The sequence below is a fragment of the Cyprinodon tularosa genome, unplaced genomic scaffold, assembly GCF_016077235.1.
Source record: "Cyprinodon tularosa strain WSP-4 unplaced genomic scaffold, ASM1607723v1 ctg260, whole genome shotgun sequence".
NCBI classification, from domain to species: Eukaryota; Metazoa; Chordata; class Actinopteri; order Cyprinodontiformes; family Cyprinodontidae; genus Cyprinodon; species Cyprinodon tularosa.
The window spans coordinates 782,946-808,940 of record NW_024038962.1 but is presented as its reverse complement, the minus strand read 5'-3'; the positions used below and the strand labels follow the sequence as shown (position 1 = coordinate 808,940).

Genomic DNA, 25,995 nt, shown 5'->3' with positions numbered 1-25,995 from the left:
TCTGTGGTCCTGAATCCGATATGAATCTGATCTTTCCAAATGCGACCTGTCTCTAAACGGCCAGGTGGCATTCATCTGACCTGAACGCCATTCATACCCGACAAAGGTCACTATTCTGCATCTTGCTACACAGAAGCGGCACGAAAAACAACAGTCATGGCAGATGATTACGCAGAGAGCAGTATTTTTACTCAAAAGATTGAGTAAAAATAAACTCATTGCATCTCTACTGCACATGCGTGAGACTTACGTTGTGTGACTGCAGTTCACACAGGAGATCACATAGAAGTCGCATATATTTGGAATTGAGCATCAAGGCCTGCAGTGTGAACGTAGGCTTAGTTGTTCCTTTCAGTGGACTCCATCAATCCTGGGTACTTGTTTGATTTTGTTAGACAACTGCAATACAAGGTGTTTAATTGCTTTAAAATTTAGTAGCCTCAGATGTTTTAAAAAAAAAACTAAAAGATTTATATTATCATGCAGTCCTCTTCAATCTTACTCATCAGTGACATTCTGGATGCTGCAGTGTATGTTTTTCTTAGAAAAATCTTTAAAAATTTCTTAGAACAAGGAAAATGTTTTTTGTTAACATTCTTTCAAGAGATACCTTATCTGCGGTAACTTAACCCATAAAGCTACCGATTCAGAATAAGTTAATTAACTCATATCTAGCAAAATCTGAGCCATTTTAATGCTGAATATGTTGCTGAAGTGATCATTTTGATGTGTCTTAAAGATGATGGTGCTCCAGTTATTCGTCTGTGGACAGAAAATACAGCAAAGTGCTTTTCCTGCATCATAACCTGAGCACTTTGCTTTGAACATCATCAAATTTAATGTTGTGTTAAACAGTTACTGTCTAAGCCCCTGTTCTACACTGATATAATTTAAGACACACGCCTCTGTTTGATATCTTTGTAAAACTTTCTTTTTACTTCAATAAATAATGCAGATACCCTTTTATGTTTTATATATTTTACTAACTGCTTTTATCATGTTTTATTTTTATTTGCTTTTATTCTGCTTTTATTTTACTCCTTTTTGTTGCTTAATTAATGTAAAGCACTTTGAATTGTCTTTGTACTGAATTGTGCTGTACAAATAAACTTGCCTTGCCTTTCCTTGCACGATCAAATTGTTCAGATCTTTAAGAGAGAGGACAGATGGTTCAAAAGAGGGGGGAAGAAAGCCATCTTTAAAGGCACACTATGCAACATTTTTCAGTTAATTAATGTGTTCCATAACGTTTTGGATGATTAAATTAGTCATTTCAGGTTGAACAAAGGTATTCTCGGCCGCCCTGGTGGTCTGTGGGGGAAATACTGCACTTGCAATTGCATGAGCACCGACCCGCACCCACAGGCTCAGAAGTCTCGTGAGAGTCAGTCTTGCTTTACGGCGAGAACTGCTACACGCCCCCAGTTAAAAGCATTCTCGTTGCTAGCACAGTGGCGATCTTTGTGCAGTTATGCTACGTTCACGTCGGACGCAGCAAAATCGGGTCTGCTGCTTCATTTTTGCTGCTTGTACCAGTTAGTTCTGACGCGCGGCTGAAGCAGCTTTGCTGCTCTGCCTGCGCGGTGCAAAAGTGTGTCTGACGCGCGTTGGGCGGAGCTTCACTATCCTTTCTCTGCCTTGCAGCTATATTTGCTGTGATCATTTGGAATAAAGTAGTTTTAATATGTGTTTAAATGAGAAAATACACCTGAAAACGTAATCAGTGCCGTCAGTTCATTCAGATTATTATCCTGCCTTCAATATTTTTTTCTGTCGGAGCCGCTCAGACCCCCACATACCAGCGGTGCGCCGACAGAAGGAACCCCTTCATCAGCAGCCTCTGGCCAGGTCACGTCCTCGCGGTTCACCACGGCAGCTGGTAGGTGTTTTTCATCTAAATAATCCAAAGTGCATATTCTGCCGGCAGATTTCTGCATTTTAAGTTAATTTAGGCGTCAATAAACTGTTTAAGAGGAGAGATCATAGCCTCTGATCATCAGCGCTGTGTCTCTCTCCCTGCTTCAGCTGCCCAGACGCGCTGGGCCTGCTGCTCCTTTGCTGCGCCTTGACGCGCGTCAACCATTGACTTTGCAGGTAAACTCGCTGCTTCTGTCGCGCCAGCTGCGGTGTGAACGCAGCATTAGTCATTCGTTGCGTTCGCCTGTCTGCTAAGCTCAAAACAACCGCGCCTGGCTTGACGGAGAAACCAGGAGAACAGCTGTGCATATTTACGACAGTGCACTTTTACTTTCGCCCTCTGGGGGGAGTCTCGCTGGAAAATCAACACCGGTTGCATAGTGTACCTTTAAAAATAAAAGTAATCAGAGAAAATAGGGAGGTAATTGCTGTTTAAGCTCCCAAGCATGTATAGCTCTGTCTTGAAACTCATTCCCAAGAAGGTACACAAGCCGTCTCATTAAGGTTGAAAGGAGCAAACACAAAACTCACACAAAATAACAGACCCCAGCGACCAAGAATTATGATATTTTTAATCTTTGTAATCTGCTACAACTCAATCCATCCATATGTGTATAAATCACCTTAAATGTACACCTTAAATCTCTGCCTTATTTTTTTCCCCCGATCCACTGTTTATCTGGAAGCACTGTATATACCCCATGCACCATTTCCTCCTTTTGGCAGCTTATTTTGACTATTGAGTCAATGTTAAAAGGGAATTTTTCCAATTGTGAGATCAATAAAAATAATTTTATCTGATCAAAGTGTATTGTCCAAAAAGGAAAGTTTTAAACCTACCCTTAAAAGTAGAAAGGCTCTGTGTCACACGGACTAAAACTGCTCGTTGGTTCAACAGGAGAGGAGCCCGATAACTAAAAGATCTGCCTCCTGTTCTGCTTTTAGAATTTCTAGGAACCACTAGTAAACCTGCAGATTTAGAGGGAAGTGCTCTGCTAGGGACATAAGGACCAATCATATCTCTGATATAAGATGGAGTTTGGCCATTTTAGGCTTTAGATGGGAGAAGGAGGATTTTAATTTCTATTCTTGATTTAACAGGAAGCCAATGAAGGGAAGCGAGGATAGGAGAGATATGATCTCTCTTTTTAATTTTCATCAGAACTCTGGCTGCAGCATTTTGGATCAGCTGAAGACTTTTAACTACAGTTTATGGAAGTAACAAATACATGGACTGGTTTCTCAGCATCACCCCTCGACAGGATATTTCTAATTTTTACTTTATTATCTGAAATCAGTTTAATCTGATCCAAATGAAGTGACTGACTAATCTGATTATTTTTCCAAAGACTAGAACTTCTGTTTTGTCTGCATTCAGAAAGTTAAGTCATCCAGGTTTTTATGTCTTCAAGACATGCCTGTAATATATGTAATGGGTTGGCTTCATCTGGATTTATAGACAGATATAGCTGAGTATCATCAGAATAACCTTGGAAATTAATCCCATGCTGTCTAATAATTCTACCGATTGGGATCATATATATAGTAAAGAGAATTGGTCCTAGCACTGATCCCTGTGGTACTCCACAGGTACCCCTTGAGCATGAGGAAGATAACGTGAAAAAGCTAAAATCAATCAGATAAGATTTATTTAGTTTAACTCACTTATGTTTAAAAAACTACTTTGATTTGCACATTGAAAGTTTTAGAACTAGTGTTATGCTGCTCTGTGAGCCTCTTTACTACTCAGGTGTTTACCTTAAGGAGGGCTAAGTTGTGGTTTGGCCGGTCATATCATACCCACAGGTTGACAGGCAAAAGCAGAAAAAATGTACACTACATTTTTTTTTTTTCACTTGATACATTTATCCAGTAAGATAGTTTTGATGTTTTTTTGAAAAGATCATAGATTTTAAATCACACACAGAAATGTCCAGAATTAAACGTTATTTAGATTGTTTTGTGTCCAAATTATTCTAATTATTTCCCTATGGACGAGTGCAATCTTTCATCCGTATCAAGCATATGCATAAGGAAAGAGTCTTATATGGTTTTAGAAAAACATTACTTCTTTAGAAGGCTATTTAAGTTTTCTATCTTTTTATTTTACAAAGATAGATCTTGTGTATTGCTACTTAGGCACTTCCAGCTCTAGCACCATGAGATGCTTTTCTAAACCTTTTTTTTTTGTGTCTTTTCTAAAGTTACACAAACCTTTATTCACTGCAGCAATATATACATATGCATTATATAAATGCGCACACAATTACACAGGAAAGCCTAACACCTGCTTTTTAATAAATGAGTACCTGTCATCAGTGTGGGGTTTTTACATTGCACCACTGTGAATTCATTAAATGTGCCCTTTGGAAGTCTAAACAACCAGGTGGGGTGCCATCAACCCCCCTCTGCCCTCCAAATCATTCCCCACATTTCAATTGCAAATGCTGTAGTCCTCTCAGTGTCTTTTTGCAAAAACACCACAGATTAAGGGTCACAACTCTGATCCTAAGAAATTCTTGACTATATGTGCAAACATGTTTTAAGTTTGACGGTACACACAGAGGCCTGAATGTGCATTTAGGTAGATCAGATATTTCTCAAGTATAAAAGACATAAAATAAATGAGACTGATACTGTGTCAGCAGATGAGTCTCTTAGTTTAATCACCTACTGTTTCATTGCTTGAAAATCTGGAACTACTTTAATCACATGGAGATTTGGTTTTATTTTAAATCGGATTAATGTTGTTGTTTTCATCAGATTCTGAAAGCTCACAATCATTGCTATTTTTTGTGCCTTCTTTTTTGCTTTTAAGTTTCTTGGTTTAGAGATATACTCTATATACACTAGCTCTCTTCTGATGGAACTAGTGGTAAACACTGAATAGGAATAGATTGAGCCAATCACTGGAAGGCAGCTTGAAATGCTCGTCTCAACTCTCATCATTGCACATAGGGTATGGATAGAGGTTTAATAAAAACAAATGGTTATTCCAAATATCAAACTTTTTTTACAGATAAAATTATGATGCATTAAACTGCAATTTAAGGGGGTTAAGTGCGCCACCCATGTGCAGTGGCTTTGGTTCTCGGCACGGCTGTTGCAGGTTCAAGTACCGGTTGCCGTGCTCGGATCGCTCTCGGCACAGTTTCGGTAGTGTAAATGGGGCTAATGGGGTGCATTCTGATGAAGGACTTTTCGGAGTTTTTTTTTTCCCTACATCCCCATTGCCATATGTGACAATGTTGTTACAATATTAACTTTTCCAAATATATTGCAGCCTGAATCTCTAATACTTTTCACCTTTCCCTATCAAAGCAATAATTTTGTCTTACATGATTCTGGTCTTCATTTAAACAATTAGCTCAAACTTTCATATATTTTGTTGCTGTTTTAATGTTAGCTCAATCTTCGCTGATCATGATTTTGTGTTCTTTGTAACTTTTTGGTACATACTTACTGATAAGGAAACTCATACCAAATGAGTTAAGGTTACAAATCCTTGCTCCACAAAAGTCTGTCTACTTCCAAAAATGAGCATCAGCATGAGGCTTGACACATAGGGCCGGATTTATCAAGATCCAATTTTGCGTGCAGTAATTTGCGCTCGCAAACTGGAATTTTGCGCGAGGGGCTGGACCATGGTTTGCGGGTGATTTAACAAGAGCGATTGCGTAACTGGTGGCAGGTGCAAAACTGTTGGAGACGCCCTATTTAAATGATGGTTTTGCGCGTTTTGTGGTTTGCGGCAAAGTAGTTTGTAGTTTCTACAAACTAGTGCATTAAGAAATTTAAATCTTACAGTGGTAGCTATATAAAGAAAAAACTTTGGCAACCTTTATTCCCTAAGGTGGTATGTGGCTGAATTTCTACTTCACTGCAGTAAAAAAAAAACAACAACAAAAAAACAGGTGTTTTGTATTGGCCTGTAGAAAAATGCACATACCAAATGGCTCACAAGAAGTGACTGTGGATGAGATTACGCATCCCCGCAGCATTGGCATGTTGCTCCACAGGCGCAGTGAGAGAACCCCGACCCCGTCGGACAGCACTTCTGAAAAACGAGATTGGGAGATCCCAGCTCTCGCTGCAACCGTACGCTGGAATGACCCAGATGAAAAAAAGTGCAACGTTGCAAGGAGTTTTGTGATATCTGGTAGGTATTGCGTGGGTCCTCCTTGTGGCTGGCTCCAAATCCATTCTGAGTTCCCCCAAAATGGCAATGGTGGATAAACGATATGTTTTGATGATCGTTTCCTCGTTCATTCCAAAAGTATTCACACGGAGTGAAAAAATGCGTTCTCTGCGTCTCCTTGCTTCATTTCGATGTCTCCTTCTTGCGACAATAACCGCTGCCATGTGTGCGCAATTACGCATAGGCCTACAGACCATTTGCACCTTCTTTTGAAACGTGTTAAATATAGAGTCAGATACCGTTAGCAACATTGTTTTTAGGTTTAATAAATCACTTTGCGAGTACTAAATTAATATATTTACATGTTCTCCTCCCACAAGACGCACTTTTGCGTGTAAACGCCCCATATTGCATATTCATTGCAGAAAAAGTACTAAATGGATAAGAGGCGCTATTTAAGACCAAATCCTTTTAGCACGCTGTTGATAGATCAGTTTGTACATTTTTTAGCGTGCGCAGTGAAATAGCTCACGTTTTTATACACGCAAACCTTTGATAGATCCGGCCCATAGTGGTGTGAAATTATGTTGCTGTGATGATCGCTGCTGAAGTTTAAATCATGGTTTTGTATAATGGACATGTGCAACACAAAAGTGGGGATTATGCATTATGCTGGGTAGGCAGGCAGCCAACTGGTGCTGTTGCTGACTTAGTGCAAGCATAGCTGTAGCTTGAGGGGGTTAATGCAGCGGGGCATACAGCCTGATCCACAGCCCTTCCTCAGCTGCCAAAACTTCAAAGGATCCCACGATAGAGTCTAAATTGCCGTCTCCTTCGGTCCAGGCTCAGCAGTACACTTCCCCTCTCTCCACCTCCATGCTTAGGTCAAACACAGCCTCATCTTTTATGTATCGCTTAGCCCATTGATTGAGCTCTGAGAGATTCAGGACTACAGAGGAAGCTATTTCTGTATCGCTCTGAAGCATATGAAAGTTGATTTTTTATTTTATTTTTTTCTTCCGTGGAGAGAATTAATTCATTTCTTCTATCTGTTTCCACTTCCTTTTTACAAGTTTCTCTTTTTTTAGGACAGGTCAATCATTTTTTCTTGTAAATAATTGAGCACAGATAAATTATTTAAAAAGCAGGTAGACACCGCTGTGAACTTACAGGTGCAGCTAAATCTCTGATTTTATAAAAACAAAACACACACACAAATTTACTTTTACAACATAATGAAAGGAACATTTAGAATTTTGTATAAACGATTTTTGTGCCAATAGTGGGTATTCTGTAGTTGTGTTAGTGTATGCCTTGGTTATGTATCAATTCACTGAAAGCACACTCTATGTTAAACCATTATTTAACCGGCTTTTCATTCATTTTTACAGTTTCACTTGTTTGCAAAATAATGTTTTGTGTAATTTTTTATGTATGGCTGCAAAGTTTATGTTGTCCAACGCGTTTCTGGGTCACAGGGGCAGCAGGTTGAGCAGAGATACTTCACTGTCCCCAGGCACCTCCTCCAACTCCTCTTGGAGAAGCCAAAGGCGCTCCAATACCAACTGACAGATATAAGCCTGAGGCGTTTAAGAACTGTGAGGTAAACCAGGGTAGGATTTCAATACACATTTTCACAGGTAATATAACTTCCCCCTGGCTTTGGCCTCTCCATAGTACTTTCTGTACTCTTCTGTCTGTGTAAGATCTTTTGAAGACCAAAGATCAAGAACTAGTAGTAGCAGATCTCTATACTTTTGGCTCCAAGTAACTAAAGGTGTAAACTGGTCATTAGCACCCTTTACCTGCCAGCCATTCACAGCAGAAAAGAGGACGCCTGTCTTGAAACGGTGTACCTTCATATTTTACCTACGGTATACCGTTTTAATGATAAAATACAAAGCTAAGTCTTATATCAATGAAGAGAAAAACAGGAGGAGAAGGAGCAGTAATGTTCATGATTTTGTTCTTTTCTCAAACTACCCAAGATATGCACAAAGCGTGCTGTCGTAAGTTAAATTAAGTAAGATGCCATGCTCTGTTACATGCACCTCTTTATACAGAACAGGTCCTCACCAAACCTTCTCTTGTCAAAGATAAGCTGGGAACCATTTGGATGAAGTAAGTCTGAAACTAACAGTGTAGATACTGAAACCGCTTGTATATGCAATAGCTTGAGAAGGGCCCTCCCCTCCCTATTGGAATTTTTGATGTCCACATAATTATATTTATGGAGCAAGCCTTTATAGATGTCTCATGTATTGCTTAGTAAACAAAAAATGGGACAGAATAACATAAAAACTCTTTATGCATAACTGCTTCTAGCACATGTAATTTTTCTATAGACTACTCAAGTCGTGCTTTAGCTGTTTTGGGTGATTGTCCTGGTGGAATATTGACCTCTGCCCTCATGACAAATACTTTTGCAAGGGACTGTATAGCAAGTGGATGTGTGATATTATTCACTATAGCACTGTGGAGGATGGGTAGAAAGAAGATTTAGAGAGGAAGAGCATAGCAGCTTGATTGTTCTTTCAATCCAAAATTGGTTTCCAGAATATTCCCCAATCCTGCAACATTGAGGCAATAACGGAAAATGTCAAATTATTCATTTATGGAAACCATGTGGTGAACATAATCTGGACTGAAAGGTGCAAAGAGAGTTTGTGTACCCTAACATTCATCTGCTTTTTCAGTTTCTTTTTAATTTTGAGACTTCATTGAAATACTGGTGGGTAATTAATCATCATGACGCCTCATAGCCATTTTTAGTGTACTTTAAAAAAATAGGCAAATATTTTTGTTCTCTATTTCTAACTCCAAGCCCTGACCCTTTGGTGTTTTCAACAGATGTCAAATACAGGATACCTCTCTAAAAGATCTGAATATCCAGCTTTAGCAGTTGGAAAGATGGAAATAAGAGCATCTTAAAATGACAAGCTGTTCAACCCTTGACTTCTTTCATCTAGTTATAAAAGCATGATCTAAACCTGTTCAGCATTTCAGCTATGCCTAAAATGTTTTGCTTTAGCATAGTTGTGTCTTTTCTGAGATGAACAAAAACATGCAGCAGTACTTCCTATGCTTAATGCGACAGAAAGTTCATATGTACACGACGCTAAGCAACAGTATAGTGGTTATGAAATTATATCTTGGAGGACGTAATTCTCAACTAACTTGCATCAAGCATTAATATTTGTGTACCCGCAGTAGGGCGTCTTTTTTCTTGTTGTTCTTGTTTGTGTTGATTCTTTTTTTTTTTTTTTTTGTATTTTGCAGTACTTTAAATGACCTGACCTATAATTTTTTTTTTTTATCTCTTTAATGTCTGTCATAACAACAGTGCCCACTGGAATACTGCTAACCTCCCTCTGACCTGTGAGATACTTTGTGTGCATATGTGTGTATGCAACCTGTTCCACCTGGCGTGAATTAGGCAGACCACCATCTGTTCTGTGCCCCCCACACTAAACTAATTGGCACTCTCATAGCATATTCTGTAATTCTCACTTTCACTCGACCTCATTTACTTAGAGCGTCATTATTTGCAGGTTTGCTTTTTTTTCTCTCACATTGCTTGGCTTGCTGTGATTTTTTTTGCTATAAAGACAAAATCAGAACCGACGTCAGGTTGTGTAAGCTTGAATTGTGAGCAGAGGAAATCAAGAGGACAGGCCATTGATAAAAACTGTAGGAAGTAGAAGGTAAATGCAATCTGCTTGCTCTGCTTTCAGCAGTGAGGAGTCACTGCACCGAGACAAAGGCTGCCTTTCATTCTCTTTTTCAGAGTGCCTCAAGGAGTTGACATGCTAGATTTAAGCAAGTGAAAATAGGCTTAAATTCTGCACACCCCTCCCTCCTCCTGTTTCTGTTTAGAGCTCTCCAAGAAGGCGGGGTTTTAGGATCAAGTTAGTTCAATATATATATATATATATATATATATATATATATATATATATATATATATATATATATATATATATATATATATATATATATATATATATTTTTTTTTTTTTTTTTTTTTTTTTATTAAAACAAAATTAAGCACTTAACTGATAATACATATTTTAATATCTTTACTTAAGATATTTCATCTGTGATTTTCTTCCTTGGTTCAGTGGAGAAGCAGACAATATTTCATAAATGTGCCTTTTGAAGAATTATACCGTGCCCCATTCCCAAGCATTTCACCAGTAATGAAACACATGTGGTGCATTCTGAAGCGAGTGCAGAAAAGAGAGCAGGGAGCAACAGCACAGCATGAGCACATGGCACATGGACCAGCACATTATGTACAAGGAGGGAGGGACTCAATGAATGTTTGGATGTGTTTTGATGAATTCTTAACCACTGACTGTGTTTGTTTTCTTATTCTATCCAAGGTGCAGAAATGTGGAAGCATAGACAGCCAGGGGTGTGGGATTGAACACATCAGAGAAAAGATACCAAAGATGAAACAATAAAGCAGGTGAGTTATTCTCCTAGGTAATTGCTTTTCATGTGGATATAAGAATAACTTGAGTGTATTGAAAATGCATTAACAACCTTTTATGGTTTTCAGATAGTTTTCCCTTTACAAAAAGACTTTAATGTATTCGGTTGGAGTTTTATTGATTAACACAAAATAAATTTAAACTTTAATGTGTTAAAAGAAAGCCTGGTTTCAAGGTTTTATTTAAAACAAACTGAAAGCTTCATGCACAATCCCATGTATATGTTTTAATATGCTCATCTGAAAATGCAACAAGGAATGAGTCTCAACAGAAAAATTAAGGAGCATTAATGGAGATGAACTGATCTGTCAGCCGGATTGAATATAGGATCATATATTGACTAATTAACTTGATCAGATACCAGACAAATGATGCTAATCCAGCATTTAGATCCAGTCATTTCTTTATTTATTAAAATTATACACAGCAATACCGTTTCAGGCGGCTGCCATATTTTGCATTACATTTTAAAATACCAGTTTTGAGTACACTTTTACTGTAAATTTTGTTTGTAAAAAAAAAAATTAGATTTGCATTTATATATATTTTTAATATATATACTTTTTTTTTAACAACAGCATATTCAAGCATATTCAACAGCATATTCAACAGGGAAGAATGTTACTTTGGATGTCTGAAATGTTAATTTAGCCTTGGAAGAAATGTAAATGAGAAATCTGAAATAAATATTTAGTCAAGCTAATAAATGTCAAAGGGGGCACTTAAAATTTCTTAAGATTGCTATCTATCTGAAACTTTAGTTGTACAGTTATATTTTGTACTTCCTGAGATTTATTTTTTGTGGCAAAAATGTAATTTAGGATATCTTATTCTTTGTAAAGTGTATCCGTTTTAGGTAGATAGCAGGGATGATGCAGTGCACATCAACATTTGACTCTTTTTATATCATTGGATTGATTTAGTTCTATACTGTGACTGATCCATTGTAGCATATGACTATATGTTTTAACCCACACTACTCTGTTGCAGCTTCTGCTGCATGTTTGGGGTCATGGTTTGGCTGTAAAGTGAATCCATAGCTCATTTGCAATCCTTTTTTTTTTTTTTCAACTATAATGTCTGTAGCAAAATCTTTAGATCTTAATATCCAGTGCACTTCTTTCACAAATTGTCTAATCAGTGGGATCTAATCACGTAATTTTCTGGAAAATTGTATAATACCTTAAACCCAGTTAGGAACAGTTAAGCCAACTCTCATGACTTATTTTGAAACTCACCTGATAAGAAATCTACACTGCATAGATGGCCACTTATAGACAGCCATCTCTAACCATGTTCCTTCTCTTTTGGTAATCAATAAAAATACATTTTTGGGTCACCTTTTTTATCACATCCAACGGCACAACATATGCACGGCATCCTTGGCACGCTGGGGACCAGAGTGGGTACTCAATAAGGCCAGAACTAAATGTGAATATCTGTGACATTAAGCTGCAACGCATTTACAGATGGGATAAGGAACCCCATTATTCAGGAGATGTTTGAAGGAAATTTGGATGGATTACATTAATGCCCAAATCAGTTTAAAAGAAATGAACACCACCCTATTGTTTAAATGGATTGACATACATGTATTATTATTTATCCATTTTACAGTATGTATTTATTTTCTTTTTTTTGATAGATCATATGAAAGCCCAACAAAATCCACTGAAATTTATGTTTGTATTTTTACAAAATAATCTCAGAGCATGATTACTTTTCCAGACGGTGCACAGAAATGCTCAAGATGTGTAGCTTTGGCCTCAAAGTTATACACAAACAGGCCAATACAGGAGTTTGAGAAAGCAATTCGAAACATACAATATCTAATTTAAAGTCAGAATGTTCATAACTCACCTCTGACCTTTGGAGATCAACCTTTTGTGCTCTAGCTCTAAACCTGTGATGCATTAAAACACATCTGTCAATGTTGAAAAGCTATAATCAGCAGTAGAAATGAGACCAAGAGACACAAAAGTAAATCTGAGAAAGACTGGCAGGTAAAAATTGAAAGGCGGGATGAAGATAATGGGAATATTCCTAAATAAGAGCAAAGTATAGGGGTGTGGGAAAGGGAATGTTTTCTGTGGCTGTTCTGGACAAGTTATTATTCCTGTTTGTTTGCAATGATCACTGGTGACAGAGCAGATGGTAGCGGTGGGATTTACAAGTGGACAAAATGTTCGAAAATGCCTAATAGCAAGTAAAATTGCTCAACATGTTTTCTCTGCCAGGCATAAGCTTTAGTACTCTTGCAGTGTTGTGCAGAAAGCAAAACAGAAGACAGTGCCAAGGATTTAGCGAGACATTTATAAAAACATTAATACTTTCATAATCTGACACCATAATCGTTGTTTTGCTCTATTGACTTGTTAATTGATGCTTTAGAGCTGTTCAGTTTGATGTCATGGATTTCCACCTAAAAGCAACATATAACAATGTCAAAAAAGGGCAAAAGTAATTACACAAATGGTGACGCATGCTAGAAAGATGCATACGCCATATAGCTACAGTCATATGTAATTAGAATATAAAAAATTCACTAATTTCAGAAGCACATCATGTAGATTATGCCCAGGCTGCATTCAAGCCTTTAAGGCTCCTAATTAAGATGATTTCTTTTGCTTATGTCTAGTAACAAAAGATTTACTATTGAAATATAACATTAAACAAATTTATATAAATAATACAGAAATGTGAGCTCAATAAAATGTACTTCATGGTTAATATCTATTTAAAGGTAAAATGTAACGAGCCACACCGAAAGATATATTCTAAGTTGCTTATTTTGAATCTATGTGTAGTTTAAATCCCCCTTTTTTATAGTTTTGCATCTTAAGGTCAGGGGTAACATTTTCCAAAAGTTTTTTCCTGGTTGGATAGTAATATAAACTTAGTGCAAGGATCATTAAATATGTGTAGAGAAACAAAAAAAAAAAAAAAACATGGTGGAGAACTTTAAAAGCATATTGAAAATAACTTAGCTTAGATCATTTGAATAGATATCATAGGTGCACAGAATTGATAAATGTGTCATAAGCTGTAATAGGGACTGATGCTTTAATTGGGAGAGGTGATGATATGAAATTGCATAATAATCTAAAATTACAGACTAAAATGCATTGTTTTTCTTTGTTTCATTGGTGCTTGCTGCTTCTGCTCCGCTCACATCCTTCTCCTCCGTCACTTACATCAGGTTGGAGGAAGAAAGCACTTTGAAGGGCAAATGTAGACTTCTTTGAAATGAGATGAAGGAATGAGAAACCTATGGTGAACAACAGTTGCAAATGCAGTGCAAATACACAATTTCACAGTAAATTCAAAAGGTCCTGCAAACTACAATGTTAGACTAGCAAACACAAAAAAAAATATGCTAGCATAATTGCGAGAGGCAAAAAACTACAAGTTAAAAAAGCTGCAAACTGGGGAAGTATAACAGAAGAGCTTCGGAGATTATCATCAACTATAAGAATGGTACTTAAACATTACTATGAATAAATATCTATGGCCCAGACTCTTAGAAAAAAATAATTGGGAGGCCATTCAGGTAAGGAAGTAAGTTTTTCTTTGTATCTTTTTACTCCATTTTTGAACTTCCGTTTATGTCTTTGCAAAGAGTCAGGTTCCATATAAATAAATGACAGTCTCCACCAATAATATAATTTGGTCCTATTTTGTGGCTTTTCTTACTTTGAAATTGTTTTTGTTACTTTCAGTATTTTTTTCTTTGCATGTGCTAGTATAAATTATGTATTTGCAGCATATTTTGTACTTGTAATATGTTTAAGCGTTGCTGTTTTCTGCTTTGTGTGATATTAGCTTTTCTCCTTTGCAGCATTTTTTTTTTTCGGTGTGTGTGTAAGCCTCATCTTCGTGTTTACTGGTCAAATGTTTGTGGTTCCGGGAACTTTTGAATATGCTGTAATATAATGCAGCATATTCAAAGTCCCTCGTCCGCCGTAGGAAGCTGTGTAATTTTTAAAATGGGTTTTTCCCATTCATTTTTTTCTTAACCTAAGACATCTGTTTTTATATAGATAAAAAAAACAATATCCGTTCTGTAAGGTTTTAGATTAAAATATTTTTAGTATTATTCAACTCTTAACCACAGAGTAAAAAGCACACAACAAATTCCACAATTTGAACATATTTAACAATAAGGGAGACGGTATGTAAATACTACTTGTGAAGAGAAATATAAATTTTTTCTTTATCCAGTTACCCTTCACATGTGCTCAGTCTGAAAACCAAGCCCATATTATTATGCTTTCATCCCCAAGACTGACTGTTGGAACAAGCTGTCTGCACGTATGAGCTGTTGGATTTTCTACAGATATAGTGCCATGTGCTATGACCAAAACACTTACTTTAATTCCGTCGTAATTTAGTGCTGTTTGTTCAGAGTTTAGATGCTTCTCTCTAAGCAATGCCGCCTACCAGTTTGTTCAGCCCTGTCCTAATTCCTCATGAACTAACTGATATTTAACACCCAAATTTATCTTTGTAGAATCTGAGATGTAGCTCTTTTTTAATTATAATCTATTTCACAATTTCTCTGAGCTAACTCCTATTAATTTCACAGTCTTATATTTTTCTCCTTAGACGATGATCAACATAAAATTATGTGGAGATATTATTTTAATCCTTTATATATATATACTGCATATATAAAGAAAATTTGTGCTTGCAATTTTTAAGCAGTTGTAAAAAGTTTAAGAAGATGTAATTGTTTCTTAAAGATGAAACCAAATGTAGGCCCAATATGTTTTAAGGATTAAAACTATGCAACTTTATTTTTTCTGTCATGTGGTCTATAAGAAACGGCACACATTACAGCACACAACAATACAACACACCCACACAAAAATGTCATTGCTCTATAAAAAATGTATATCTGCAATAAATAAAAATCATTGCTCATGAAACAACCTTATTAGAATTGAATGCATATTATTTTATAGCTGTACGAATGTATGTGCCCTTAATTGCAATATCAATATTTAAAATTTCTGTGCTTGGTTGCACATTTTATTTGCAGTACAGGGCATTAGTTCATTTGCAAACAGTTCACTTTGACAGCTAAATTTTTGATACTCACCATGTCTATATTATCAGGGGCGAAGTGTTACACAAAACACTGTTTTAATAGTGAATACAAAATATGGGTTGATATAAATGCTACCTTTAAAGGAAGAATTATACCTTACAAAATACATAAAACCATAAAAATCATCCTCGGGTTCTAAAAAATGTCTCTCTGTATTTCATTTTAAACGTTTAATCAAACATAAGGGAAGGAAAATGGTAACTTGTTGAAAAGCTTTTTAGTGATCAGCTTTAGTTTTCATGCCAGCTGTGATTCCTCAGCGCTGAGGACCTCTGCCAAATAACTGGATTTACTACAAGCAAAGCTTACCACTTGAAAACCTATCATGCTCTGACATTGGTCACTATTGAATGCTGTTTGAAAATAAGCCATGTTCTGCACCACCTCCCTCTAAGCCAAGATGTGTGTAGTATTAGAGCAAGGAATTAAGAGAGAAATGTAGGCTGTATCACAGAATTCCTTCAGAGTTGCAGCATCATTTTATCCTTATAAATACACTGATTTTGATGGAGGATGATGCATTAAAACGTCAGCTTTCTGAGGGGTATGTTTATGGAAATTAAAGTGTAAGTGACTGTGTAATTGGAGACTGATAAGATGAGAACAATCTCATGGTTAGGAAGTGCACAATAATAGAGGTTAATTGTTAAAGCAGTGAAAATAACAGTGCATAGGGAAGGAAAGTAAAGTACATGCAAAGAAATATATGAGCTGAAATTGTTAAAGTATTGCATATTTTCTTCATGCAGCATTCACCTAAGGGTGTTTAACACATGGATAATCTGATAGTCGCTTGAAGTGAATGAGTGTGGGTTAGAGAAAAACCTAGAGGTTAGAGCATTGTGCGTGGGTCCCGGAGGTTCTGAGTTCATGTCCCACTGATTCCCACAGAATGCCACTCTGGGTCCCTGAGCAAGACCCTTAACCTCACACTTCTCCCCGGGTGCCCACAGTGGCAGCCCACTGCTCCCCAAGAGGATGGGTTAAATGCAGAGATTTACTTTCCCCATTGTGCAGCAATATAGAGATTTACATTCAAGCAATTTTCTATTTTGCAATATATGAAACTTAATTCTTACAAAGTGTGCAAAGGAGGCAGGCAAAACTCTGCATATCACAGGATATATATGTTTCTAAGACGGATCGGATTTCTCAATCTGTGATATGACTTTAAAATATTTATGAACTAAAGATAATTTTAACACATCAGTACTTTTGACATCACTTGTAAGGGGGGCAATTAGCAGAAAACATTTGATTAAGTAATAAAAATTGTAGATATTAACCCTTTTTAAAACTTGCATTAATACATAAAAAAGCTATTCTGGCCTTTTGTTTAAATGTGTATCCTTCAAGCACCCTCTGTTCATTTGCTCTTAATTACACTTGAAAGTTTTAATTACATCCGTTTTCTTGCTCTGTCTTTGAAAGATAAATTAAAACGATATCTCTTGGAAAAATGGGATGCCTCAAATGTCATGCTCCCTCAACAACAGCAATGATGACGTCTAATAAGCAAAAAAAGAAAAAACCTTAAATGCAGCACATTGCCTCGGCTACCAGCCAAATTAGAGTGGTTATCTGTGTGTGCCTGAGCAAATTATGAAATGGGTAGTTAATTCAACTTCCTCATTTCACAGTTCATTTGGTTACTCATAAAATACACCACTGCAAATAACCTTTTTATGCTCCCTGTGCTTTATTTGGAATTTAAGCACTTAACTGCTCAGCATCAGCAGGAGAAATAATGGCAAATTATGTAAACCACCTATAAGGGAACTGGAAAAAAAAACATGATTTTAAAGGAGCAAACTCTTAAGAATTGTTAAAGTTTGCATTTACCTTCCAGCAAGCAACTGCAAATTATACTGAAGGAAAGTGTTGAGGATAAATGCCTTCTCACTAAAATGATAGGAACAGAACATTCTCAAATTTTCTAAGTAAATATCATTGAATGAAGCATTATTTGTCACTGGTTTCTGTTGCAGTCTGTTGCATTACTTTTTGTCTCATGTGGTGAAATTAAATTAAACTATCCCTTTGTTGCTTTATATGAATTAGAATAAACACATTTTTATTCCCATGTAAATCATGCTTGTGTGAGGGATTGCTTTCGACTCATGAGTCAATGCAATCAGCTGATTTTCCTTAGATAAAAAACTTTCAACCAATCTGACTGTATTATCTGGTTGTCTGGTTCCATATAAATAAACTGAATTGAATTGAAAATACCAGAATGTGTTTTGAAAATGTTTTATTTACTACAAAGTCAAACATTTACATGTATTTCCATAGCATTTGGTAAAATATTATTTGAATTTGACCTCTATGGTTAAACCTTCTAGATATCTAAGCTTCTGACAATATTTAGGTGGAAAGTTATGCTCTACTCTGACAGATGGGGTCAGGTTTGTAGGTCATCTCACTCACGCAGTTTTCTTATAAAACTTCAGTATGTTGTATTTGATAGACTTTGAATAAGCTTGGGATTGACATGTCCGCGTTGTTGACATAAACAATTTATAGTACGTTGACAGAGGACTTTACACATCAGTTTATGCCCTCAAGTTCTGATTTGTAGTCAGCTGGGAGCTAAGCTACCAACCATTAGCATGCAGCATTCACCTGCTGCAACACCTGCTCCCCATGCTCACGTTAGTTTAGGATTAAATGTCCATAGGGTGCTAGGAGAGCCAGAAAAGTGCCTCCAAGTCCAACAACGATATGTGTGTCTGGTTTGTGTCCTTGGGATTTGCATCCGTATTTGTGATTGCTTGGCTCTTGCAGGTGGGTGTCACCATGAATATGTCTCCCCCAGCACTCTGACAAAAAGACAGCAAACCCCCCTTTTCTTTCCTTCTACTCAGTTGGATCTCACTTCCAGATATTCTGTCTCCTTTGATGTGACATCACTTCCCCACCTCCTGTTACCAATCGGTGACCTCTGCCCTGATAAGTTAAGCTTGTAGCTTTGCAGAGCAAAAGTTATTTCTCAATCTCATTATTATAACCCCTTTTCAAGTCTCATTTTCATACATTGTTCTTTCTGAAATCCTAATTACTGTCAGTTATTGTCTGGTACAATATTAATACAATATTTAATTCTTATTCTGCCCTGAATGTTCAATTAAAGTTGATAATGCAACAGACATTTAGTGAATATTGAGAGTGTATTAGTAAAAAGCATAGTAACACATTAGTTATAGGCACCCATGGCCATCTTTCTTTTCTCTTACATAAATAACTGTACAGTCACTGACTTAAATCACCTAACCCTGTGACTGCCCCTAGCACAACTTTGATGCTGATGCTGTACGACAGTAGCAAGTGACTGCACTGTGCATACTGTACAATCAAATAGCATGCACATAACCTGCTTTTTATCCAGCAGAAAATGTGAGTCACGTAAGCCAGTGTTTCTTGTCCTAAATTGGTGGACAGACAACATATCTTGGACACTCTTGTGAAGAGAGGGGCAGAGCTGTCCACTGATCACCAGCTGGGGATAAGTTGGATATGCTGGAAGTGGTGGAGGCCTGACAGACTTGGCAGGCACAGGCGAGTAGTGAGGATCTGCTTGGAAACTCTGGTTGAACGCTTGGTCAGAGAGTTGTTCAACTCCCACCTCCGGGAGCGCTTCCCAGATTCAGGGGTGGGCTGGAGACATGCAGACTGAGTGGACCATGTTATCTGTCTCAAATGTTAATCCAGCCGCCCATAGCTGCAGTGTCTGTTTTGACCAAAAACCTGGTGGTGGAAACCAAGCTGACCAAGTCTAATCGAGCCCAGTTGGCTTGTGGTTTTCCTTAGGTAGCCTGCAGGTGTTGTAAGGCCAAGTGTATCGCTGCCCTGGGAGGAGTTTGGAGAGGCCATGCAGAAAGTCGGCTGTCCTCTGAGAGTTTCATGCAAACCATTCGGCGCTGCGAGAGGGGGAAGCAGTGCTTGTTAACACTGTTCTTAGTGGGAGTGGGCAGCTGCTGAACTTGAAAGAGGACGTCATTGGATGGTTGAAGGAATACCTTGACAGTCTCCTCAATCCAGCTGACATGTCTTCCATGGTGGAAAAAGAGATGTGGTGCTCTGGGCTGGATTCGTTCACCCAGGCTGAAGTCACTCAGCTGGTCAAAAAAACTCCAAGGTGGCAAGGCTTCGGGAATGGATGAGATCGGCCCCGAGGATAGGTTAACTGGATGTTGTTAAGCTGTTGGAGCTGACACACCTCTTTATCATTGTGCTGCACTGTGGGGGACGCTTCAGGAGTATAAGGTTAGGGGCCCTTTTATAGGGGCTAATCACTCTCTGTACAAACAGAGAAGTTTAGTCCGCATTGCCGGCATTACAGTCCTGTTTATAACCTTTATTCACATAACCTCCTCTGGCCCAGCCAGGGGCCGCCTGGTCGTTTGGCGACCTGTGAATTTCGTCCTGGTTTCTTGCTGATGGTTCTGCAGACTCCCTCATTCCAAGTTCTACAGCATGCCCTGGGGCAGTTCACAGCTGAATGTGAAGTTGCTGGGAGGAGAATCTGCTCCTCCAAGTCCAAGGCCGTGGTTCTTCACTGGAAAAAGGTGGCTTCCCCCCTTCAGGTTTAAGGAGACGTTCTGCCTCAAGTGGAGAAGTTCAAGTATCTTGGGGTCTTGTTCACAAATGAGGGGAGAATGGAGTGGGAGATTGATAGATGGAGTGGCATGGCTAGTGCTATTTTGTGGATGCTGCACTGGTCTGTTGTGGTGAAAACACAGCTGAGTGAAAAGGCAAAGCTCTCAATTTACCAGTCGGTCTACTTTCCTACCTTCACCCATGGTCATGAAATATGGGTCATGATCGAAATAAGGAGATCCTAGATACAAGCACCTAAAATGTTTTCTTTGCTGGGTGGCTGGGCACTACCTTAAAGGAATAGTACACCCAAAACATGATTAGCCTTCATTTTCTACTCACCCCCATGCTGAACAACACTCTGGAGTACTTTTTTGATATCTCAAATGCATCTGGAGATCTGGAGGCTTCTTGCTGTCTGCTGACATTCAAATAATGGAGGTCTATGGTGCCCGAGACAGAAAGGTCCATAAAAGTCCACAAAAAACGTGTCAATATTCCCCCATACTGCTCGTCCAATGTATTCCAAGTGTCCTGAGTGGGTAGCATCCAGAATTTACTCGAAACGAAGTCATTTAGAATGTTTTTAGAGCATAAACAGTAGTGTATAGGATTTCCTGAAAGCGCGCGCCTGCGAGTTCATGACGCTACGGAAACCGCGGCAGACCAAACCAGATGAAAGTGCGCATTCAGCTCGGCAAAGAACTCATGCTCTTCCTCAACACTGAAGTCCTCAGACATTTTTCTTTCGTTGTTTCTTTCTTTGCACAGGTAAACAGCACATTTCTTCTTCTACGCTTGCATTATCGGCAGAGCAGACGCTGAATGCGCACTTTCATCTGGTTTGGTCTGCCGGCTTCCGTAGCGTCGTGAACGCGCAGGCGCGCGCTTTCAGGAAATCCTATACACTACTGTTTATGCTCTAAAAACATTCTAAATGACTTCGTTTCGAGTAAATTCTGGATGCTACCCACTCAGGACACTTGGAATCCATTGGACGAGCAGTATGGAGGAATATTGACACGTTTTTTGTGGACTTTTATGGACCTTTCTGTCTCGGGCACCATAGACCTCCATTATTTGAATGTCAGCAGACAGCAAGAAGCCTCCCAGATCTCCAGATGCATTTGAGATATCAAAAAAGTACTCCAGAGTGTTGTTCAGCATGGGGGTGAGTAGAAAATGAAGGCTAATCATGTTTTGGGTGTACTATTCCTTTAAAGGCAAGGTGAGGAGTTTGTTCATTCAGGAGAGGCTCAGAGTAAAGCTGCTTTTTCACTTAAAAAGAAGTAAGCTAAGGTGGCTTGGAAATCTTTTTCGGATGCCCCCTGGACGCCTGCCTCGGGAGGTGTTCAAGGAGCGTCCTGCCAGGAGGAGGCTCAGGGGACTCTCCAAGACATGCTGGGTTGAATGTCCCTTGGCTGGCCTGGTAACGTCCCCGGCCTGGGTGTCTGGGAAGTGGGTGGTCTGGGAGTCTCTGCTAAGGCTGCTGCCCCTGCGACCTGGTCGCTTATAACATAGAAGACGAGTTGGAGAAGGACATTCTCGAAATCTGTTAAATATGGGATTTAAATGATAAGTCCTGATAATGAAAAAAAACTTGGTCTATTTTTTTATCTGAGACCAATTTAATTCCATTAAGATGAAGTGCCTGACCTAATCTATTCAGAATTCTAACTACTGTAATATTGTAATGCACCCCTATGATAAATGCATCTAAACCAAAGAAACAGGTTTAACAGCTGAGCACCTTTGTACATTGGAAGCCAATTTGAGAAGTTGGAGGTCAGTTTGAATTTTTGGTAGCTTTATAAATTCCTACTAATACTTTATGAAAAATGTGCTCTCTTGCCTTCGATTCCAAATATGAAGACTTGGGAGAATGCTCAAAACTAACCCTAAAACTGACAGTTTGACATGTTTTTGCTATTTTTCCTACAAAGCCCTTGACACTACCTCTTAAAATTACTAACTCTTACTTTTTTCTCATATTTAATACTAAAGTAGCGAGCATATATGACTTTTCATGGGTTAGAGAAAAAATAAATCTTAAGAAAATATATTTCCCATTTTGATGCTGCTGCCCTACCTTGTCTATTTTCCCTTGGTTGCTTTTTATAGGTGACTTTATTGAACTTTATTAAGGATGAAAAGAAAAACATGAAAATTTGTCATTTTCTGTAATATCAAGGTTGGTGGAAATAGGTTAGTCTGAAAGCCTTAAAATTACCTCTTAGTTAAATGGTGTTATTATCACAAAAAAGGGCTTTTGTGCAACATCTATAATCAGGTAGCACTTGTATGTGACTGTGTCATGTGGCTTTGTAGCCAATTTGTTTTGAATTATGGAAAATGAAAATTACCTTATCAGAAAACCTTAAGAAAGTGAGGAATATCTATTTCTAGAAGATGAGAAATATATTGATAAACTGTAATGGACAACTTTACTTTAATGCCTTCATGTATTGTCCCATTGCAGAGACAAACTACATTTAAGTTTATACAATTATAGTATGTTGAAAAATATTAAATATTGTGGGATTGTGAAGTAGGAGAATTATACATTAGTGTTGTAGTTTTGAACAAGTTTCAATTATGCATTTGTGTGTGGTTTTCTGTACTTTGATTTCCCTAAATAATATCATCTAATTTCACCAAATTCAAAAGTAAAGTGCATCTTAAAATAATTTTTTCCATTGTTTGTATATAAAATTGACTATGCTACCACTACAATTTATGACACCACTGAAAATGTATCCAGACATAACTGTTCACTTGAACTGACATGTTATAAGAGCAGTATTACTCCAAAGTAGGTAAGAGGTGCATAGTAACTTAGGAGGAGCAGTAGAGATCCGCTGCTCAGGTGGGATCACAGTTTCTATTTTGGATGCGTTTTAACTCTGGTTTTGGATGCTGTGAAACTCTGATAACCTTTATTTTTGGATATTTGGTATGAAGCATAAACGTAGCATTTTTTCTTTTATTTCACAATCAGGAGTAGCTGATTAACTTCTCAAAGGCTACTGTACCTCAACAACCTCAAATTTCAGATAAGTTAAAAAGAAGATGCTGAGGAACAGCTTACATTCCACCATCTGCTGTAACTGACAATGCATGTGATTTCATCAGTTTAGATGTTGCTAAGCTATAGTCACAGCACCCTAATCCATCTCTGGCAATAAACATGTGCTACTCTTTGCTACACTTTTCAGAAGTTTCTAAGCTGCTCTACGAGAGAAAACAAAACTTTGAACGTGTTTAATGCAAATTTTAAAGGTATAGTGGAGGATGTTCTTTCTCCTGGTGGATCATCAAAATAAGTTGTCCTCCTGATTGTCAGTAATTGTCAATTATCCTTACTTCTACTTAAGGATACCAAGATGTTTTGGGCAATTTCATGCTTCCAAGTTTGTGGGAACAGTTTGGAGCTGTTTCCTTCCTCTTCCAACATGATTGTGTGCCAATGCACAAAGTAAGGCCATAAAGACATGGATGCAGAAGTCTGATGTGAATTGACTTGACTGGCCTGCTCAGAGTCCTGAACGAGATAGAACATCTTTTGGTTGAATTTGAGTGTAGACTGCGAACCAGCCTCTCATCCAGCAACAGTGTTTGATCTCACACATGCTTTTCTGGAAGACTAATTCAAACATGTCCTTTATTCCTTAATCTTTTGGGTTTAGGGTTGAAGCTGTTTTAGCTTTAAAGCTACAGTGTGTAATAATTACAGGGATATACAGTCAGAAATGTAATATATTATACATAACTATGTTATTTATCATCATCTACGAGCTCAGCCTCTTAACCTTAATATTTGCGTTGCCTTAGAATTCGTTATTTATAATTACATAGGAGCAGGTCTCGCAGCCATGGAGGCAGACATCTTTGCGCTACGGTAGCGCAGAGCCAACAAACTAGCGATTGCGAAATCGCCCATTACAATAACATGCTGCGTGATGATGCTGTTACTCTCCAGTATACTTATTCATCAACGTCCCTGACTTTTCACAGGTAATGATTCAGTAATTTTCTGTAAAATAATTTTCTGGATATATACCTCGGTTACTTCTCTCCGGCTCCTTTGGAGATCTTTAAGCCTTTCCTCCTCTGCTCTAGTCACCCCGCTGGCACCTCTCCCTCGCCTGGCCCTGGCTGCACGCCCACCCCGGCCTCTCTGCCCTCTTCCTCGCCCTCTTCCTCTCCCTCGTAACCCCCGTGCCACAAACAAGACTTGGACTCTGTAAACGGGGAATATATATTCTTCCAGCGAACACAATCTCGCTGTTAAACTAATGACTACAATTACTTCGTCTGTTTATATCACCATGCAAAGCAGCTCACCAAAACGTCACAACGATGTAGAAAAAATAACAGGTATATTTATTATCTTAAGTCTACATGAAATCTATACCCTACACAGACTAATGAAATACTATCTGTAAAATTATCTATGTAAACAAGCCTCATCACTTGAGAAGGTAGGTGATGCGGACGTCGTGGAAGACATTTTGTCCCGTAACGCTCGCCGTACTGTTGAGGGGGAGAAGCGGTGGGGGGGAGATGTTCATGTTGCTGCAGTCTGCAGTCTGGACGTTAGATGTCGCTGAAAATTACACACTGTAGCTTTAAAGGGTGGGCCAACATCATATTGAACAATAATTGATTAGGAATGGGACGTCACTTAAATTCACATGTGAGTCAAGGCAGTTTTGGCATTACAGTGTTGATAAACTTAACTTGCCTTCAGAGCAACTTACTTAAAGCAGCCTACTAAAGTAATAGATAATGTCAGCTCTGTTCTTGGAATTCCTCTTGGACCTCTGGAGATTATTTTATAAATAAATTTTCACAAACTGGAGAGCAGTGGGGACAACCTTGAGCATCTTTTTAACTATTGAACAACAAGAAGGTGTCTTCATTTAAAAAAAAATGTTAAAATCCGCTGCAAGACAGGCTGCTGTAGGAGGTCCTTCCTGTCCACAGCATTTAACTTGCACATCAGCTTATGAAAAAAACTGTTGGAGTTAAAACATTTAATTTCCAATTGGGAGCAAAATTGTATGTATTTAAAATTGTTCATAACAAAATCGCATATTTAATCTGATATTACTTTTGCATTCAAATAAGATCATCCATACTTTGCTGATATCTAACAGATGGAAAATTTGATAGTCAGAGAGGTTACCAAACCTTGAAACCACATGACTGACTGACTGAATTAATGTCCCTCTGACTCTAAATGTAACCTTTAAAATAAATATCATAGATCTTGGCTTCATTTTCTTCTTTCCCACTGTAATGCCTTGATGGACACAACCTTAAGCCATACAAAAGCTATCTTGGTTGGGTCATGGTCTTTTGTTATAGTCAAAGACAAGTGTCAAGGCTTATTCAGTTCAATCTCATATGACAAAAATGGGAAGATTCTTCAGGGATTATGTTCGTTCTTATAAACAAGAATAAATATTTTCCTGCAGATTGAATTTTCATAAAGCCTTATCTTAGCAATTTTTTTTTTTAGATGTTATGAAAAGCTAGTTTAGAATCAGGGGATTTACTTCTATGAACATGAAAAATTTCTGCTTAAAAATATCCCTAATAACTGCTAATGTAATTTAAATACGAGACTTTAATATTGATGATAAATGTTTTGCACGAGATCAGTAAAGAATGACATTGATATGCTCTCTGAAGCAAATATCAGTGCCTTTTGAATTGTTTTTGTTTGCCAA

At 37.9% G+C, this 25,995-nt stretch overlaps 1 protein-coding gene across 2 annotated transcripts in view; it reads left to right on the top strand.

Annotated features, from left to right (window-relative positions):
• dlgap1b (discs, large (Drosophila) homolog-associated protein 1b) overlaps positions 1–25,995 on the top strand; it is a 136,845-nt gene that overhangs the window by 38,868 nt on the left and 71,982 nt on the right. For both annotated transcript variants that reach the window (XM_038289017.1, XM_038289018.1), the window contains exon 2: positions 10,441–10,526. The gene's annotated coding sequence lies outside the window, so the exon portion shown is untranslated. The remainder of the gene's footprint in view (positions 1–10,440; positions 10,527–25,995) is intronic.